Here is a 15229-nt window from a genome sequence, read left to right as displayed (position 1 = left end):
GTTTGATTTTCATATGTCTTTAATTTTTGCTTTCATTTTCAGCTCATTAAATGGAATGTCAAGTGAACAAAATCGAGCATTTTCGACACCATCTGCTTTTCGCATTTAATTTCTTGCAATTTCGTTTAAAACAATGCATACTATATACCTAGGTATTACATGAAATAAAGTATCATAATAAATGTTTTGGGTGTAATGTGTTCATGCATTGAAGTATTGTATAGTCTTGCATGTAATACTTGAATGAAATTATTTTAAAACGCTCACGAATTATTCCTCAACCTAATATATGCAAAAACGGCTCGTTTGGGTTGAGAAAATATTTTACATGAAAGAGCGAACAACGTTTCGACCTTCTTCGGTCATCGTCAGGTTCACAAAGAAAGAGGTAACTGACTGGAAGCTGACCACATGTTTGAAAGGGGGGTTGTGTAACTGAGTGTCGGAATGTAGAGGGCAGTGTTAGATGTTTGAATATATAATTTTATTTATTTTATTATATTAATATAGGTTTAAAGGCGTTTCTTCATATTGGTTTATTTTAGGTTTAAGTTGTTGTATAAGTAAGGCTTCTTTAATTTCGCGTTTGTTTATGTTTGTTTCTTTATTTAGTATTTGAGTGTTTTCTATGGTTATGTTGTGTTTATTTGACTTGCAATGTTAGAAAACGTGTGAAGGTGACTTTTTATGTTCTTTGAATCTGGTTTCCATTTTTCTACTTGTTTCGCCAATATAGAAGTCGTGGCAGTTATCACATTGTATTTTATAAATAATGTTGGTGTGGTGTTTGTCAATGTAGTTTTTACATAGTATAGACCTCAGTTTTGTGCCTGGTTTTTGAATAAATTTGATATTAGCTGGAATGTCATATTTTGTTACTAGTTTTTGCCAAATGTTGTTTATTTGTCTGCTGATGTCAGGAATATATGGTACACAGCAGTATATGGTTTCGTGATTTTTTGATTCGTGAGATATATTTACTTTTGTTGGTTGATTTTGCTTTCTTTCTAGGTGTGTGCGTATAATGTTTTCTACGGTTTGTGGAGGAAACTTATTGATGTTGATGAAGTATTGTCTTATTTTGTCTAATTCATCGTTAATTTTATTTGGTGAGCATAGTTTTATGGCTGTGTTTATTTGGTTTCTTAGTATGTTGAGTTTTTGTTTTGTTTCATGTGCTGAGTCCCAAGGAATGTATAGTCCAGTATGGGTGATTTTTCGGTGGATTTCTGTTTTGAATTGTGTGTCGGTTCTTGTAATTTTGAGGTTAAGAAATGATATTTAATTGCTTTCTTCCTGTTCACATGTGAAGTTAATGTTGGGATGTATAGAGTTAATGTGATTGAAAAAATTAAGTATGTGTTCTGTAGATTTGAATCCCGCAACCGTGTCATCTACATATCTGTACCAGTATAGTGGTGGATGTAATGCTGTGTTAATTGCTTGTGTTTCAACTTCTGTCATAAAAATATTGGCTAGAACTGGTGATACTGGGTTGCCCATGCTTAGGCCATTTGTTTGTATATAGTTTTGGTTGTTGAACATGAAGTTTGTCTTTATCGTGGTGAATTCTATGAGGGTTGCTAATTGGTTACTAGGAATGTCTATAGTTGGGTTTGCTCTTCTATGTAAAATATTTTCTCAACCCAAACGAGCCGTTTTTGCATATATATTCCTTGGGTGCAATGATGAAATCAAGTACGTCGTATGACCCGTTGGCGGCTGAAAAGTGTGTAGGTGATTGGTCGTTTATTAGGTGCATTTTGTTACTAGAAAGAAAAATTTTTATACTCAACCCTCTGCGTGTGTTTCTATTTCCCCTTAGTTCTGTGTGTGGAGAATTAAAATCCCCAATAATGATTGGTTTGGGTTTACGGTTAACACATTTCTGTAGGTTGAGATTGGGAAGGTGAAAGCAATGTCTTGCAAGGCTGCAAAGAGCCTTGAGTGATTCCTGTCTTGATTCAAAGGTAGAGAATTCACTCAATTCGATTAGCATTGCTAATACATTTGTTGAATTCCGTGGGGTTAAATGTATGTGTTGTTTTCGTACGTGTGACGTCTGCGTATGTCCGTGTTAATTGTGGCTGAGTGGTTGTGTTTGGGATCTGTGTGTCTGTTGGACAGTGTGTGTAACGCAAACTAACGTGGCAGGAGTTTAGTTTAGAGAGAGAGAAATCAGAAGAGTTCTCTCTCCAACTGGGGTGTTCGGGAACGTTTTAGTTCCTCTTCGTTCCCTTACATGAGAAATTTGTAAAATATCCGTGGAATTTTTACTTTATTTTTTAATATTTCAAAAATGGAGTGGGGTATTTGTGAGTGAGAGGAAGGACGGGAGAACTGGGCGAGAGCAGCGAAAGTGAAGTGAGCCAGACCTTGGCTCGAGAACGGAGTACGCTGGCGGCTGGCGAATTGATTTTTAAAATTTACTATGATTGATTTGATACCCGTGACTAGGTAAACGGCCCTTTTCAAAATGAAGCTGGGACCTACAGGTCCGATGCCAGATATTTTTCTGTGGGGGGAAACGGGAATACCCCGAGAAAACCCACTTTCACGGCCTGGGCGCCGAATAATCTATCCAGACCGTGCCCGGAAGTAGCTGGGAAGAGAAAGGAAAGAAAAAAGAAAAAAAAACTGATGAACTATGTTGGTGGTATACGTGGAAACTGTTAGCTGCAGTCTTGTAGATCAGGTGGTAACTTCGTCATGAACTTGTTTTTACACTTGAAGCCCATTGGTGCAAGTGAAAATTGTAGTCTCGGTGGTGGAACTACTGGCTATTCTTCGGTGAGTTGTTCTTCGCTGGTCTGTGATGCTTTGTTTCTTCTTGAAATTTTGGTTTGAGTTTTCTGCGTGAAGGTAGTTTGTTTTTCAGTTTGAACTGTCGCGTCGATGGTTATCTTGCTAATAGTTTGAGTCTGGCTGGTTGTTGAATTCTGTGGAACTGGGATTGAAGTCTGACAGTGTGTGTGCAAACGCAAACTAACGTGGCAGGGGTTTAGTTTAGAGAGAGAGAAATCAGAAGAGTTCTCTCTCCAACTGGGGTGTTCAGGAACGTTGTAGTTCCTCTTCGTCCCCTTACGTGAGAAATGTTTTAAAATATCCATGGAATTTTTACTATATTTTTAATATTTCAAAAATGGGGTGGGGTATTTGTGAGTGAGAGGAAGGACGGGAGAACTGGACGAGACAGTGTGTGTGCTAACTAACTAACGTAGCAGGGGTTCAGTTTAGAGAGAGAGAAATCAGAAGAGTTCTCTCCCCAACCGGGGTGTTCAGGAACGTTGTGGTTCCTCTTCGTCCCCTTTCGTGGATTGTTATTAAGATTAAGTGGTGTTTTTTTTGGGGTTTTTTAAAATTATTATTATTATTATTTTTGTATTTGTTTTTATATTTTAATAAATTAATTGTTGTTATTGTTCTTGACTTTTTGGGTGGAGGATGTCTCTCTAAATGTTGTCTTGGGTGGAGGCAAAGGCAGCAGCGGAAAGAAAGGCCGGGACCTGTCCCGAAAGGAAGAAGTTGAGTAGATGTGAATATGAATATAATTCAAATCCAGATCAAATCAAACGGCACGATTCAGGGTCTGGCAAAAGAGTTGCCTGGGCTGGGATCTAGAAATCCAATGCCTAAAGATTTTGATGTGGGGGGAAACGGGAGTGCCCCGAGAAAACCCACTTTCACAGGACAGGCGCCGAAAGTTTTGCCTGTCGTGTGCCCTGTATCTGAAATAAAAGGAATTCATGTTAATGACATGGATTTTATTTATTTAGATTCTTTGTTGAGTGGATTGTGATTCTTGAAATATGTTGTAAGGTGATATGTATTTTGTTGGAGAACTTTATTGATAATTTTTATGTTATAAACATATTTTGTGAGACATGTAAATTGTGTTCTTGTGTCTAATAGATCGGTTGTGAATAGTGTCTAAAGCCGTAACTAGAAAGATTCATGAACTCGAGCCTCGACATTCTCATGAACATATGACGCAGTTTCAACTGTGTGGGTGTTTTAACCATAAAAGCAGTCCTACTTTTTGGATATGAGTAGCTAGTTATACTAACACTGGTTATTAATTCTACATTAGATACCGCTTTATCTAAACACTGGAGCTTAGCTGGCTAATTGCAGAAGGTACCGTTAAAGTTTATTATATCACAATATTTTATACTTAAATTTTGCTTGCAAATACCCATAACAGATATAATCATTTTACTCAAAGACATATTGCAACCATTACATCTTATTGCTATATGTTTTGGATAGAACAAGTTATATAATAAATTTCCAATAATCTAAACTTTTTACAAATTTTGTGTTGCAAACGAGCTAATTTCAGTATTTTTTTTTCAAAAGAACATGGCTCAGTGATTGATTTACAGGTCAAAGAGCATTCATATGGGGGTTGGGGGACTGGAAGCACCAGGATGAATGGTCCCCCAAAAGAAACTAACATTTATTTGGGCATGTTTAATAAATTTAGTAAAATTATTTCAATAAAAACACTATTCAACAGAAATATTGTTATTTTTTTACTTATTCAAGTTTAAAGATTTATTGAGAGAATTAACTATGATTTACATATTATACAAACAAAGCAAATGCTGCACTGCACGCAAGACATGTATCCCTAATTAACAGTGCTAAAATTTTCGTATCCTGTGAACCCTGCCTCGCGGTATTTGTAACCATAGTTGAATCTACAGAGTTTCAATCGCAGTCTTCTTCCATCAGGTTTCAACTTCAGACCTTTCTCCAGTAAAGTATTGTTAATATCAAAGTGAGCTGCACTGTTTACAATCTTCGTGGTACTTTTTAATTATTTTGGTGAAAACCCCACAAATATATGTGCATGTTAAAGTTTGTAATTAGGGTTCTTATATACTACGTATAATATAAAGCAGCTAACTAATCCCTTTCTTCCCTCCAAAAAAAAAGAGCCTTTTATGGATTATTATGAGTAAAGAACATAAGGAAAAACAAGTACTTGCTTATTTATGTTCTAACTAACTCTTCTTATCACAGAATAACTGCATTGGAAAGAAATATATTTTACAAGTTCTTGTCTTAAGATATACAGCTCATTATAAATCGATCATTATTTCAAAGAGGATTCAAAATGTTATAAATGGACACAATAAAGCATTGGAGATATAAGACTTAGTCGCGGCTGTAAAATCATCGGCCGTATCCTTTTTTCTAAATATTAAAAATAACGCACATGACACAAGCTCTGGTTCCAATAGGTATATGATCCGAGATGCTAGGTCATTAACCTCTACTTTAAGGCATCACATGCTTATTCTCATATATGTCCATGCTACAACAGACCATGTCTCTCACAGGGATGTGAACTTGTGGGTATTAATTAGTATTCTGATGAGAGGATAATTTTTAAACTAAGACAAACGGGAAGACCGTAAAATCACATTACAGCAGCACTACTGTCATCACTACATATTTATTCATAACACTATGTAACAAAATTTTTACTTTTTCTTGTTCCTGGGCAGACAGTGTTATTTCCCAATTGCTTATGCCTAAAGTAAGTGGAAAAGACCTACTTTTCTCTTCAAACGTTGCTTCTGTGACCTGTGTAATGAAATTTTCAAATTTACCCATTTTCCAGAACATTCTAGGTAGATTCAGTGCTGAGTAGCTGATAGAAAATTTTCTCGAACTTACAAGAATTTTCAAGAAATTTCTAGAATATTGTAAAAATTTCGAGAACTTTCAAGAACCTTTTAGAATTTTCTAGAACTTTTTATTATAATATATGGCTGGAAAATGGTGGTATTCCTGATGAGTCTCAAAGAAGGCTTTACCAAGTTTCCCTGTTATTTTTGCCTTTGAGACAGCAGGGACATCGCAGCACGCTACAACAAGAAGCACTGGTCATAACGAACCGAGTTCTCTGTGAGGAGGCACAATGTCAAGTGTGAGCCACTAGTGGACCTCCAGAAGGTGTTGTTCCCACCATTGCACATAAAATTGGGTTTTATGAAACAATTTGTCACAGCTCTTGATAAGGAGTCTGCAGCCTTCTAGTACCTTCGAGACTTCTTCCCTAAACTGTCTGAGGCAAAGGTCAAAGCTGGTGTTTTCGTTGCACCACAAATAAAAAAGATCGTGGAGTGCACTGAATTCCCCAAGAAGCTCAATAGGGAGGGAAAAAAGCTTGGGGGAGCTTTGTCGCAGCGGTTCGAGGCTTTTTGGGCAATCACAAGGCCGAAAATTATGTGGAACTAGTTGAGGCTCTGGTGATGAACTGCGGCAAAATAGGCTGCAAGTCCATATTCTTGACGCTCATCTTGATAAATTCAAGGATAACATGGGAGCATACTCAGGGGTGCAAGGCGAGCGCTTCCACCAAGATATACTGGGCTTTGAAAGCCGCTACAAAGGAGCGTATAATAAAAACACGATAAGAAACTATATTTGGGGGCTGATACGTGAAAGTGATTTGCATTGCAGTCGCAAATCTCGAAAAACTACTCACTTTTAAACATTTTTGTTGATTTTTGTATAATTGTAGTGTAAAGACATGTAAATTTTGATTCATGTGTTGTTTTATTCAGGCCTTATGTAAATGAAAATATGCAGATTTGCCCGTTTTTACATAGAAAATAAGTTAATTTCTGAATTTTATTATCCAGGTCAAACAAGCAAAGTTGGAAGGGAATAATGGTAATTTTTCGTACTTTAACAACATAATCCAGGAAAAAAAAATTGTGTTACATACTGTAGTTATAGCAGCGCTATCGCTACCTATATTTTTTAAACTGACGTTTTTCAAGGTAATATTTTTCAATGGATAATGTAAAAATGAAAAACCTAAATTCAGTTATAAATGATAATGCGGTATTGCTACAATAACATAATGCAAACTTCACAGCCTTTCAATATGTGAATGGTGACATTTTTTTTGTTTAAAATTAAGCACAAAGCTACACGATAGGCTATCTGTACTCTGTCCATCATGGGTATCGAAACCCAGTTTCTAGCGTTGCAAGTCCGTAGACTTAGCGCTGTAGCAACGGGGAACTGATTAAAGGAAAGCAGCTTACAACCTTTGAGCCTTTGATACATTTAACGGTAGCACTTTGAGAATATAATGGGAAGAATAAAAGAATATAGTAACAGTAACAATAATAAAAGAAATAATACGTTCACAACAACAACTGCATCATGTAACATTTCATTACTTTTCGTAAAAAAAATCCAGTGTGAACGTGACTATATACAATATATAAAATAATGAGATAATGCTATAGTATAGTATAACATCATAAATATATAACATAAATCACGATATATAACTATAAATAGTTAATAGTATAATATAATACTATGTGTCCGCGATTTTTTAATTAATTATCTGATATGAAATATAAACTAGCTGGTAATAAACCTTTTAAATTAATATCAAATTAAACTGAACACACAGACTGTAAAATTTAAATATTACAATTTTATAAACAAATACAAACAATCCATTATATGTATTACATTGTACTACGTCACGGATAGCCGGCAAGAGAAAGCTGCAGATCGAATCTGTTAAATATGTCAGGTAGCGCAGGCGAGCTTAATTAATTCCGATACAATATACATATATATATATTATAACAATGTGTAATTGCACATAATTACATAAAATATAATATTATACAATATACAAATGATTACAATATATATTTTATGTTAAGAATGTAGAGAGTGGTGTTTTGCATATAAGAAAAATGGAGAGGCGTTTCCTACCATTCTTGAGAATTTTCCAATGTAGTACCTATCCACAAGTCGCTCTTAGAAACACAGTGGTGCTAAACACAGCTCTGTTTACTATTGTATGATTTAAGAAAAATAACTGATATTTAATAATTTATTTATAAATGATAGTAACATATGTAAAACACTGATTTCGCTTAGACTGAAATTCAAAAATTGAGCAAACTTAGGCTTACATTTAGTTAAAATTTTGCTTCCATTATCATGGTTTGCTTTCATCTGTTTTGTTGGAACTGCACAAGTTTTCATAGGCCTACAATGTGTGGTATTACACTTATGACGTCATTGAATTTATTTTCTGGCAGTTATTTAATGCCCTGGAACTACTAGAAGACGTTTTAATTGGTAAACATTTCATCAAGTTGTTCTGATATAATCAACAGTAACGATGTCTAGAATGCAAACAACTTCATACTAGGACAGGTGACAATAATAGTTTTTCAAAAAATAAAAAAAAATTAAGGTAAGACAAGTGGCTAGCACAATACAAAACAGAGCATGTCTTCATAGTTTGGAGATGAATCTGATACACTTCAGTGCCTGACAAATAGACTTTTTTTCCATAAATCGGACCTTCTTAGTAATTCATATCAATGTGTTTCTTGTATTAAATTTATGGAATTATATATGTAAGTATACAGATTATTGAGAATATAATTTAAAAATACCAAAACGTAGATAAACTAAAACTTTGATATCTATAGAAATGAGAAAAAACATAACAATAAAGATGGCCCAAGTACTGCAGCATACTTAGAAAAAATTGATAAATCTAGGGTAAGAAAAAACAACAACTAAGATATCAATAGACTTGATCAGCCCAAAGAATGTAAGAATCATCATTGATACCATGAAATAGACGGTATTTCAGCAAATAACTGGGAGTGTAATGGAACAGAGAAAGTCTTCCACTGTATTCGATGGTACTGTCGATTACAGCAAGAAAGATGTTAGTGTACTGATGGTTCAATATCTGGTTGAAGTCAAGTACGGTTTGCCTAAGCCTGTGGAAAAACTTGTTGACGTTTCTTTTCAACCAATGGTGAAACTAATGATATTGTGTTGAAAGAAAAGATTATGAATCTATACGCAATATGTCTTTTGAAATAGTCTGGATTGTAATCCAATGCTATAATGGAGGCGAAAATATGCAAGGGGAATTTAAGGGTCAAGTCATATGTATTCAGCAGGAAAATAGACAAACAATGTGCGGGTGATGTAATGCCCACAGGCTGAATATTGTGCTTAATTTTGTTGTGTTGTTCAAATGTACGAAATGCGTTTTATCTGCTAGGAGAGTTGTATGTTTTCATGAGAGGCCAAAAGAAAACGAGTTGTTTTGTTTTTTTAATTACAAGAAAAGGAAACAAACGACAACCGAAATTCCTGTCCGCAACCCATTGGAACAGCTACGAAACAATAGTGGAGACAATAATCAGTGATGACGAGAAACCCACTTGTTGAGAAAATTTATATGCAAAAACGGCTCGTTTGGGCTGAGAAAACACTTTTACATAGAAGAGCGAACAACGTTTCGACCTTCTTCGGTCATCGTCAGGTTCACAAAGAAAGAGGTAACTGACCGGAAGCTGACCACATGTTTGAAAGGGGTTGTGTAACTGTGTGTCGAAATGTAGAGGGCGGTATTAGATGTTTGAATATATAATTTTATTTTATTAATATAGGTATAAAGGCGTTCCTTTATATTGGTTTATTTTGGGTTTAAGTTGTTGTATAAGTAAGGCTTCTTTAATTTTGCGTTTGTTTATGTTTGTTTCTTTATTTAGTATTTGAGTGTTTTCTATGGTTATGTTGTGTTTATTTGACTTGCAGTGTTCGAAAACGTGTGAAGGTGACTTTTTATGTTCTTTGAATCTGGTTTCCATTTTTCTACTTGTTTCTCAATATAGAAGTCGTGGCAGTTATCACATTGTATTTTATAAATAATGTTGGTGTGGTGTTTGTCAGTGTAGTTTTACATAGTATAGACCTCAGTTTTGTGCCGGGTTTTGAATAAATTTGGTATTAATTGGAATGTCATATTTTGTTACTAATTTTGCCAAATGTTGGTTATTTGTTTGCTGATGTCCGGAATATATGGTATACAGCAGTATATGGTTTCGTGGTTTTTTTATTCGTGAGCTGTATTTACTTTAGTTGGTTGATTTTGCTTTCTGTCTAGGTGTGTGCGTATAATGTTTTCCACGGTTTGTGGAGGAAACTTATTGATGTTGGTGAAGTATTGTTTTATTTTGTCTAATTCATCGTTAATTTTATCTGGTGAGCATAGTTTTATGGCTGTGTTTATTTGGTTTCTTAGTATGTTGAGTTTTTGTTTTGTTTCATGTGCTGAGTCCCAAGGAATGTATAGTCCAGTATGGGTGATTTTTCGGTGGATTTCTGTTTGAAATTGTGTATCAGTTCTTGTAATTTTGAGGTTAAGAAATGATATTTGATTGTTTTCTTCCTGTTCACATGTGAAGTTGATGTTGGGATGTATAGAGTTAATGTGATTGAAAAAATTAAGTATGTGTTCTGTAGATTTGAATCCCGCAACCGTGTCATCTACATATCTGTACCAGTATAGTGGTGGATGTAATGCTGTGTTAATTGCTTGTGTTTCAACTTGTGTCATAAAAATACTGGCTAAAACTGGTGATACTGGGTTGCCCATGCTTAGGCCATTTGTTTGTATATAGTTTTGGTTGTTGAACATGAAGTTTGTCTTTATCGTGGTGAATTCTATGAGGGTTGCTAACTGGTTACTGGGAATTTTTATAGTTGGGTTAGGGTCTCGGATATAGAGTTCTAAGGCTATCTTGCAGGCTTCAGTGGTTGGAACTTCTGTAAAGAGGGATATAACATCGAAACTGGCCATTAAGGCTTTATGATTAAGTTGATTTAGATTAGACTTGAAATTAAAAGAGTCTTTCATAAATGAGCTGGCTGATGTTACATATTTGGAGAATGCCCATGCTATGTATTTACCAAGGTTGTAATAAAACGATTCATATGTGGACATTATTGGTCGTAATGGACAATCTGGTTTATGAGGTTTGGGGATGCCGTATATTTGCGGTGTGCGTGAGTCGGTTTTACGTAGGTAGGAATAAAGTGTTTGTGAAATTGTGTTGGCTTTTTTCATTTGTAGTAGTAATTTGTTCAGTTGCGTCTCGTGTGTCTTTGTTGGATTTGTGTGTATTGGTTTAAATTTGTTCGTGTCTGATAGGATGTTATTCATTTTTTGGATGTATTCATTCGTGTTCATTATGACTATAGCGTTACCTTTATCTGCTTTTAGAATTTTTATGTTTTGTCTTGTTTTAGGTTTTAATGCAATTAATGTCTCTTTTGTAAGGTTGTTTTCTGTTTTCTGTTTTGTGAAATTATGTTGATGGTTATGTGAGAAAATTCTTTGAAAAAATCGTTTAAGATGTTGTTTTTAGGTGTTTCTGGAAAATATAAATTTGTAATTTTACCTGGGAAGTTTGGCTGTTGAATGTCGATAAAATTATCTAAGTTGTCTTCTTTCTGTTGGTTGTTTTTGGTTGTTTCCTTGTTTTTTGTTCTCTGTAGAAAGTATCACAAGTCTCCTGGCTAGGTCTGTACCTAGGTGCTATAGCGAAGTTGAGTCCTTTGTTAAGTAGTTGTTTCTCGTCTGTGTTTAATTGACGGTCGGATCTGTTAATTATGAGGTTAGCCAGGAGACTTGTGATACTTTCTACAGAGAACAAAAACAAGGAAACAACCAAAAACAACCAACAGAAAGAAGACAACTTAGATAATTTTATTGACATTCAACAGCCAAACTTTCCAGGTAAAATTACAAATTTATATTTTCCAGAAACACCTAAAAACAACATCTTAAACGATTTTTTCAAAGAATTTTCTCACAAAACCATCAACATAATTTCACAAAACAGAAAACTGAAAAACAACCTTACAAAAGAGACATTAATTGCATTAAAACCTAAAACAAGACAAAAAACATAAAATTTAAAAGCAGATAAAGGTAACGCTATAGTCATAATGAACACGAATGAATACATCCAAAAAATGAATAACATCCTATCAGACACGAACAAATTTAAACCAATACACACAAATCCAACGAAGACACACGAGACGCAACTGAACAAATTACTACTACAAATGAAAAAAGCCAACACAATTTCACAAACACTTTATTCCTACCTACGTAAAACGACTCACGCACACCGCAAATATACGGCATCCCCAAACCTCATAAACCAGATTGTCCATTACGACCAATAATGTCCACATATGAATCGTTTAATTACAACCTTGGTAAATACATAGCATGGGCATTCTCCAAATATGTAACATCAGCCAGCTCACTTATCAAAGACTCTTTTAATTTCAAGTCTAATCTAAATCAACTTAATCATAAAGCCTTAATGGCCAGTTTCGATGTTATATCCTCTTTACAGAAGTTCCAACCACTGAAGCCTGCAAGATAGCCTTAGAACTCTATATCCGAGACCCTAACCCAACTATAAAAATTCCCAGTAACCAGTTAGCAACCCTCATAGAATTCACCACGATAAAGACAAACTTCATGTTCAACAACCAAAACTATATACAAACAAATGGCCTAAGCATGGGCAACCCAGTATCACCAGTTCTAGCCAATATTTTATGACACAAGTTGAAACACAAGCAATTAACACAGCATTACATCCACCACTATACTGGTACAGATATGTAGATGACACGGTTGCGGGATTCAAATCTACAGAACACATACTTAATTTTTTCAATCACATTAACTCTATACATCCCAACATCAACTTCACATGTGAACAGGAAGAAAACAATCAAATATCATTTCTTAACCTCAAAATTACAAGAACTGATACACAATTTCAAACAGAAATCCACCGAAAATCACCCATACTGGACTATACATTCCTTGGGACTCAGCACATGAAACAAACAAAAACTCAACATACTAAGAAACCAAATAAACACAGCCATAAAACTATGCTCACCAGATAAAATTAACGATGAATTAGACAAAATAAAACAATACTTCACCAACATCAATAAGTTTCCTCCACAAACCGTGGAAAACATTATACGCACACACCTAGACAGAAAGCAAAATCAACCAACTAAAGTAAATACAGCTCACGAATCAAAAAACCACGAAACCATATACTGCTGTATACCATATATTCCGGACATCAGCAAACAAATAACCAACATTTGGCAAAAATTAGTAACAAAATATGACATTCCAATTAATACCAAATTTATTCAAAAACCCGGCACAAAACTGAGGTCTATACTATGTAAAAACTACACTGACAAACACCACACCAACATTATTTATAAAATACAATGTGATAACTGCCACGACTTCTATATTGAGAAACAAGTAGAAAAATGGAAACCAGATTCAAAGAACATAAAAAGTCACCTTCACACGTTTTCGAACACTGCAAGTCAAATAAACACAACATAACCATAGAAAACACTCAAATACTAAATAAAGAAACAAACATAAACAAACGCAAAATTAAAGAAGCCTTACTTATACAACAACTTAAACCCAAAATAAACCAATATAAAGGAACGCCTTTATACCTATATTAATAAAATAAAATTATATATTCAAACATCTAATACCGCCCTCTACATTTCGACACACAGTTACACAACCCCTTTCAAACATGTGGTCAGCTTCCGGTCAGTTACCTCTTTCTTTGTGAACCTGACGATGACCGAAGAAGGTCGAAACGTTGTTCGCTCTTCTATGTAAAAGTGTTTTCTCAGCCCAAACGAGCCGTTTTTGCATATAAATAGTGGAGACACATGAGCACATCATAAATTATTTACAAAAACCGAAAGCGGCAAATAATGGTGCTACACATATTAGTATAGTTGGGTTTCTCTCAAGTTTAGAATAGTTGCAGAATAGTTTTATCAGTGTTTATACTAAAGGTCATTTATAAAAGAGTAGGATCAGCATCCCGGGTTCTGCAATAATCTACAAAAGACCTAAGTGTTGCAGCATCTCCTGAAAGATTGCAAGCTTCAGCTCACCACACTATTGTCAATGATACAAAACAGTTTGCAAACCTTCATGATATTCTAGCAGGTATTTCTATTAAAATTTCTAGGCAACAAAAACTTTTTGATAGTAAACTAGCCAGTAACGAAGCATTAATAAAAGTTTTTCGTAAATGTACTGTATAAAGTCATTCAGCAACTACAAAACCGATTATATTGTAGTAATTACTCTTTCATGTAAGAATGTTTCATTCTAGTTAACCTTCTTAAAGGTAATTATGTGACTTTGTTGGCAACAGATATTCAGGTATTACATAAGAACTATGGTTCTGATGCAGTGGAAGTAGTAAAAGAGTTCCAAGATTTTCGAGAGGCATACAGAGTCTACCAACAAGAAGACTACCAGTTTTGATAATAAAAATGTTCCCGAGGTAGAGAGTGAAGTGAAGTTTCAAACATTTGTAAATCTAGCACACCAAGAGAGGCAGACGCAAAATAACAGTTTTGTTAAACCACTGCATCTAATCACTCATCTCTCCAGTTATCTATACATTACAGTATCCTTATATGCTTGACAGCATCAATTCCATCTGCTGAGAACTCTGGGCAAGCTTAGAATTGTGAAAAACAGGCTGCGATCTACCATGACTGATGATCTGTTGTTACAAATGTTTGGTTTAGCAGAAGAAGAAGACATTCTGTTCAAATGTAAAGCAAAAAATATAGTCAATGAGATATCTAGTGCATCACCATTTTTAAGAAAAACCAGTTATAATCAAATGCTGCTCAGATAAAAAATCAAAAAGCGTGAGATGTGCTTATGGGGACGTAATATCATATATAAAACTAGTTTGTATCTGTTTGCTCGCACCTTTCAGCCACATGTTCTTTACAGGTTTCCATATTCCCCGATTAATCAGCACCAAACTTGACACAGTGGTACAAGATGACATGAGAAGGGTCAGGAAGAGAGTGAGGACTGATACCCGATGTTCTATGTAAATAATTGTCAATATGCGTGATTGTATTTTTTTTATCAATCAACAACCAACTTAACACACTGACACGGTATAATATGAAAAAGTCATGAAGGAGTAGGATTCCTACCTCATTTCATACGGATAGAATTCTCGAAAACAGTACGTCTTTTTTTCTAATTTTAGTATCTTTATGTATTTTCATTGTACTTTAAATATTTATAATATTAAGAAAAAATAGAAGCACAATTTCCTATCCTTTATTATAAAACATTTGTATGTTTTTCACTCGCCCAACGGACGGGTACACCAGCTAATATTGTAATAAAAAGAAATATAGGTTTGCTTTGTTTTGAATTTCGTGTAAATCTACAAGATGGATATCTGCGCTATCGTCCCTAATTTAGCAGAGATAGACTAAACTA

At 34.7% G+C, this 15229-nt stretch overlaps 1 long non-coding RNA gene across 1 annotated transcript in view; it reads right to left on the bottom strand.

Annotated features, from left to right (window-relative positions):
• The window catches only part of LOC143246005 (uncharacterized), a 144010-nt gene that overhangs the window by 83643 nt on the left and 45138 nt on the right, over positions 1-15229 (bottom strand). The window lies entirely within an intron of this gene.

The sequence above is a fragment of the Tachypleus tridentatus genome, chromosome 3 (genome assembly GCF_004210375.1).
Source record: "Tachypleus tridentatus isolate NWPU-2018 chromosome 3, ASM421037v1, whole genome shotgun sequence".
In the NCBI taxonomy this organism is placed as follows: Eukaryota; Metazoa; Arthropoda; class Merostomata; order Xiphosura; family Limulidae; genus Tachypleus; species Tachypleus tridentatus.
This window is presented reverse-complemented; position numbering and strand designations above follow the sequence as displayed.